We start from the raw sequence: 7,075 nt of genomic DNA on the forward strand, positions 1-7,075 counted from the left end.
TTTTTTGCCATCGATTAAAAATATTTGGATAATTTATGCGTTTGCCTCAATTTGTAAAATACCTTGTGACTGTTTATTCAGTATTTAATGTCAGACGGTTCAGGTCAGATACTTTTTGCGTTTGGTCAGTTTTGTCCATGAACAAACAGTCATCATGGCCGCCACACAAAACACTTCCGGTGTAGGTACCAGATCTGTCTGGGCTACCAGATCTGTCCTGGGCTACCAGATCTGTCTGGGCTACCAGATCCGTCCAGGGCTACCAGATCCGTCCAGGGCTACCAGATCCGTCCAGGGCGGGGCTTGAACCCGTGGACGGTGATGACGTTTCACATTATGATTGGCTATGACGGCGTTTCGCATTTTAACTGGCTGCAAGTTTCTCCCGTCACAGTATGAAGCTAACATTAGCTTTCACAGTTAGCCTCGTAGCTCCGTGAAAAGCTAACAAGGCTGCGTGAGGTGAACCGGACGCTACGAGTGGTTTTATGCCTCTGAATGTCCCGAAGTAGCAGTGATCTGTCTGGTATAACTTCAGGAGAGTTTAGAGGCAGAACGTGTCTGGTGGAGCTTCGTCTGATTATATGAAATGTCCTTTTTTTGCCCACTTAATGCTGTAAAGACCTGTGATGGGTGACAGAGACATTTACTCTGTTTCTCATGTCTCAAGCAGGTGAAACAATAAACTGAGTGTTTTCCAAGACTGAAGATAAATATTGTGGCCACATGAATGAGAAGGAATGTACAGATATACTGTAGAGATAAGTGACTTTTCATTATATTTCCAAATACATACACAATATTATAATATTGGACGTAGCGACAAAGGTAGAATTATTATGAAAAAGTTTATCTATCTATCTATCGATCGATCGATAGAGCCAGCCCGTAATGTAATTTTTATTTATATGGAGTTGCCGTAGATCATATTATGTGTGACGTCATTGACAGGCGCAGGCACGAACTCCGCCCCGGACCGATCTGGTAGCCCGGACAGATCTGGTAGCCCCGGACCGATCTGGTAGCCCCGGACCGATCTGGTAGCCCGGACAGATCTGGTAGCCCGGACCGATCTGGTAGCCCCGGACCGATCTGGTAGCCCGGACAGATCTGGTACCTACACCGGGTTTGAGGAAGTCACATCTGTCACATCTCTTCTAATTTACTGGTTTGAAAGAAGAAATTTGGCTGAAAAGTTGCAGGACAGGTTTAACTTTCTCCACTATAGTTACTTTTTGGAGTATTTTTTCAAGAGACAGGAATTGATGTGTTGTTTGAAAATATACCTGATGTACCTTTTGTTTTCCCTAAACTCAGACTAACTGTCATTTCCAGTAAACCAGCCCCAAAACACGTTCATTTTCTAAAAGGGATTAATGAAGCTTCTGCTTCTATTTGTTTACAAGTATGTTAATAAAAAGTCCCAATAAGTGTCTCTGTTCAATGAAGAGCCCCACCTAAGGAATGTATCACCAGCCGCCACCGATCAGCAGGTTTTATGCTAAAGCGGAAAGTGTTTTATTTTGAAGGACTGCAGTTTTAACCGGAAGTGGCTTTAACGACGAAATTCTTTCTCCTTCCTCCTTCCTGTGGTTTCACTTTTGAGCTTTTGTTTTCACCCCTGCAGGCCTGTCCGCCTCCACCTGCATTATTCAAGGAGGGAAATTAATGTTTTAAAGTGTCTCTGGAGGAAAAACAAGGGGAACCACCGCAGAGCCTTTTTCTAATAAAGCAAACACACAAGCTGCTGCACATTTACTGCAGGTTAATGGATTTACACCATTCTCACACACTCACATATGTTCATTTCAGGATTTTTTCAAAATGACTTTCATTGACATCAGTGTGGCATCAGGGACAAACCATGTTTCTTTGAAGGTGATGATTTATGAAAATAATGTCACTGAAATGTCAAGACAGCATTGAGTGTGAGTGCGATGAAAAATGATGCAGAAATGAAAGTGACCAATTACAAATTCTCACATTGGTGGAATTAAGTAGTATCATAGAAAATATCTTTAATGAGTATTATTTTTAAAATATGATTTTATGAATACTTTTAAAACTAAACATACTGGCTAATAGGCTCATAGGTATTTTTTTGAAAAGGTATCATCTGCATACTTCTTTATATCAAAAACAATTATGAGAGTATATATTTATGTGCAGTATTTTAATGTTCCTTCTCAGAAATGTCCTTTGAACATGCTGACAATGCTATTATATATAACTTTGAGTAGTTTTGTAATATTCAATTCTATTTGATCGCTGTTCAAAAGTAGTACTGTTATTTGTAATTGAGTACAATTTTCATACAATACATTTTCAGTATTCTTCCTGCTTCTGGAATAAACACGAGCGCTCACTGTTCACTCAATGGTAAATCATTCTATTCAGTTCTTCTTTTATTGCTTGATCTAAGCAAATTTTGCACATTTACAATAAAATCCCTGAACCTGAGGAAACGAGGCCAGTTTAAGTGCATGCTGTCTTTATATAAAAGGGAAACTTGAAGTTACGACTGAATTAGTTCCGGCGTGCAGCCTGGATGATTGTTGCTCGAGCTCGTGATAAAATCCAAACATAAGTTGGTTTAACCTGAGTAAAATCAGTCCAACAGCCTTTTGTGATTCTCAGATGACCCATAAAACAAATATGAGAACTTCCAGTAATTTTCTGTTTTATTCTCATTATTATTTGAGAATAAAATGAGAAAACCAGACCTTTGTCCTCCTGCACTTCCACGTTAGAACCAGCAGGTGGCGCCCGCCTCTAGTTTATAATGAGCTCTGCAGGATTTGTCTGTCGGTGTCTAAGCAAACACTGATGTAAAATATGATTTCCGTTATTATACTGAGGGAAAGCAAACAAAGAGATGATTGCCAATTTGTGTGAGATAAACAATTTATGAAAAAACAGTTTTTGAATAAATTATTAACAGAAATTAGGATGAATCTTTACTGTGTAAACTGAACTTACTCCTGATTCTAAGTGGTGAAGGGATGTAAAATGATGTCCCAATGAAGTAAAACATGACTAACATTCTTTCTTTTAAGCTCAAATACTTCGTTTTTTAATTAATTAGTGTTTTTATTAAATTAACCTTTTTTCTTCTTTGTCCTCTTCCTCCTCTTTTCTTGACACACACACACACACACACACACACACACACACACACACACCCGTGTGTGTGTGTCAAGAAAAGAGGAGGAAGAGGACAAAGAAAAAAAAAGGTTAATTTGTAAAAACACTGAAGCTAATTTGCTAAAAAACAAACTAAATTGACAGGCCTATATCATTTTAATAAACGCTCACTGATGTGGGTAAGTGAGCTGTGCAATAATAATAATTATAAATAATAATAAATCAAACTTATATAGCACTTTTTATACACTCAAAGATGCTTTACATAGCAAAAAAATAAATAATTAAAATTAAATTAAATTAAATTAAATTAAATTAAATTAAATTAAATTAAATTAAGAGTAGTTGTATTGTTATAGGCAGAGGTTGAACATGAACTCACCTCAGCCTACAATTCCAAGTTTAGTCTGACCTCTGGCCCATCGCTCCAGGATTAGTAGACATTAACTATGAATAGGATTAATTAAAAGCAAGTATCTTGGATCAATCAATCAAACCTCACATCAGTAAATAAAAGTATTATCTTCTCTACACACTTTATCCAAGATGTATGACGCTGCAGCCCATCACAGCTGTGGGTGAAGGGCACGACGGTATCCTGAAACGGCTGCTAACAAAGATGGACAATTACAGGTCATTTAGGCCCTGTTCACACGACAACGAATTCCATTGTATCCGCAAAACTCTCTTCACTTTTGGGGGGTCCGTTTACACGGCACCAGTGTTCTGATCCTCTGTATCTACAAAGTTTTTAATTCGGCTCCCGAGGTGGAAAGATTCTTTCACGGCGCTAATCCCTCCTGCAGAGACTGATGGAGGCTACAGAGCCTGTTACTGCTCATCTCCCCCTCCCTCCTGCTCATCCAGTTGTAAACAAACATGGCGACAGCGGTACGGCCCGTAGTGGTACGGCCCGTAGTGGTACGGCCCGTAGTGGTACGGCCCGTAGTGGTACGGCCCGTAGTGGTACGGCCCGTAGTGGTACGACCCGTAGTCCATATTCTAGTTTTATCCTCCAGATCAGTAGTTTAATAGTTGAGACTCTCCCTGATATCATCCGATGTGTCATCAGTCCATACGGATGTCAGGTTCTCTCCATTTTCTTCATGTTTATAGTGTTTTGTTCTCTGCACACGTCCGTGTAGTTTCATTACAAAATCAAGCAACAGCGCCCTCCAGTGGCCCGGCAGAATAACTTCATCGTTGTCTCTGCTGCTCACAGGTGTTGGGACGGGAGAAAACTAGACTATATAAAGCCCACGGGGCAGGGAGAACATATAAACTACAAGGTGAAAGTCTGGAGCTTGAATCTGGTATATTCGTCCTGTGAGACGCCAGTGCTCCCACTTCCCACTTCCCACTTCCATTGTTCCATGTGGGTTGAAAACATTTTCACATCTTAAAAGATCTGATGAAAGAAGGCATCAACAAACAAACAAACACACACACACACTGTAGACTCTAATACTGCACAGAAACACCAAAGAAAATGTCAGGCAAACATTTTATTAAATATTAATCTTACCTTGATTGTGAACTTTTTCAAAGAGAAATGTTTACAACCCGATGATTGATTTCTAATTAGTGTTTCACTCAAAGTGATTTTCTGCACTATGAGACCTCTTTTTGATAAAAAATAACTAAATAAAAAAATTCCAGCAACCACCGCAACTGTTCTGAATATATATTTTTATCTTTTATTCATTGAAACAGAACACTTGTCTAATTTGCTATTTACTGTCTGAGTACATAGAAATGTTCATGAATTTTAACGCTGACAAGAATTAATACATTTTTAAGCTGAATTACATGAAAAAGACGCAGTCCAGATTAAAGAAACCGACTCAGGTGCCAAATGTACGCGTGCAGCGCCGCTACTGAACAGAAGTAATTGAGCTGTCAAGAGGAAGTCATAACAGCGAGGAGGACAAAAGGTCAAGATGAGTACAGACGAGTGCGTCGAGGCAAAATGGAAAAGAATTACTGTATTTTTTTTTTCTCAAACAAAAGGACGCACATTAACCCACGTATGAGCTCTTTATTATTGCAACGCGGAGCCGCCGGGGTCATTAAAAGCACAGCGATTGAGGAAATGGGGTCGTCCAGTGGAAACATGTGAAGGATGTGTGTTTGGGAGCTGATAGAGGCCGGCAGCATGTAATGGTGAAAACAGTGTGCAGCACAAATGGTTCCACAATGACTCTGAGCCGCCGAAGACCACCAAGCAAGGGACGGAGTCACCGTTTTGCTGAGTCGGCACTTTATTGCAAAGTGAGGAACTGCTGGTGGCCGAGGACGATTTTAACTTCATCCACAGCGGGTCAGTGGGAGAAAACAAACTTTATCTGTCAAGTAAGAGTAAATGTTCCAACATGCTGGTATTACACCTGGAAATCATTCTTTTTTTAATCCCACGGTATTTTCATTTTCATTTAAAGTATTTTCCAATATCAAACCGACATTTGTCAATATTTGGGCGTTGTAGGAAGACATGGATCACCTTCACTTTGGATTTCTTTCAGAGTTCAGTCCAGAATTCGATTTAAATGTTCAGCATTACCTTGTCCAAGTACCACAATATTTAACTTTCATTTAGTTAAAAAAAAAAAAACAACCCACAAACTTTATCTTGTAATAAATGTCAATGAAGGTTATGTACTAGTTAAACTTCTTCTTCTTCTTCTTCTGCTTTACGTGGGATCAATAGCAGTTGGCATCCGTGAAGTTGCACTACCGCCATCTGCTGGTTCCAGCTCCATACCGTTGCCATCATACCATTTGAATATATATCTTTAAAGATTTAAGTAAGTAGACTTGTCCCCTCTGTAATCGGCTCTAAACGTGACACGTATTGTTTTCCTCACAAGTACTACATTTTTTTTGCATGCCTTAAATTTTGCCCTAAAAGAAAGAAATTAAATTTGGACTATGAATCTATGTTTTATTCTGTCATTGGTTAGTTAACAGCTGTTTACTCATGAGTGGCACATTTAAATCTATGTTCATTATCTCCATGTAATTTGTTTTCTTTGCAGCAGCGGCTTCCAGCAGAAGAATCAGACTCTGCAGTTGATCCTTGTTTTTCTCTCTCTTCATTTTTTGTTTGGCCTCTTTTTGCAGGTTGTACATTATGTTAATTGCCACATTTGTAGTAGTTTTGTACGACCTTGAAATTTCCCCTTTGTCGTTGGGTTTGCGAAAACTCACTACTCCCTCTGTTGTCCTCAAGTGGTACTGCAACAAGATGAGATTATCGCAAATATTTAATAACCTTTTTGTAGCAGAGAACTCAAATGTTTTTGGAATATGATTACACATTAAACAGTTTTAAATATAAAATATTGTAAATTCAGCACTTGATCTTTAAGTGACCATATTTGGTAAGTTCCACATTACTTCCTGTTTCTTCTAATCTAGTCATCGTAAAAGGATGACAGTCACACACCACATAATTATATATTATAATATAACTACAATTTGTAAAATTAGATCAATACAGAATAACAAGAGAAACACTGCTGTGTTTTATTACTGAATCTGTTCAAACTAGTTCAAGTGCCAATAAGTTATGTTTAATACATTTTCTCCTCAAGCGAATCATATTTTTGGTAACTTGACATTTTATAATGCAGGACAGTGGCACTCAGTGGTGAATAGTGAGAAATGTATCTGATTTCGAGAATATTCCAACATGAATGTGTTAAATATGTGTGATGTGATTTATTTCAGTGCTTTCCATCAAGCATAATGATGTTTATTGACGGTCCCTGACATATCCTTCAACCACACTCCAGGTTTTTAATGTCAGAATTCTTAGAATTTGAGTTCAATAAAACAGTAACAGGAAGGGAAGAGTCAAATGGCAGACCATCGACGCTCCAGAGTGCTTTTGATGACTGATATTTACTCACCGTTTTATTCAGTTTTGATT

The sequence above is a fragment of the Lipophrys pholis genome (assembly GCF_963383615.2).
Source record: "Lipophrys pholis genome assembly, chromosome: 2".
Lineage (NCBI taxonomy): Eukaryota > Metazoa > Chordata > Actinopteri > Blenniiformes > Blenniidae > Lipophrys > Lipophrys pholis.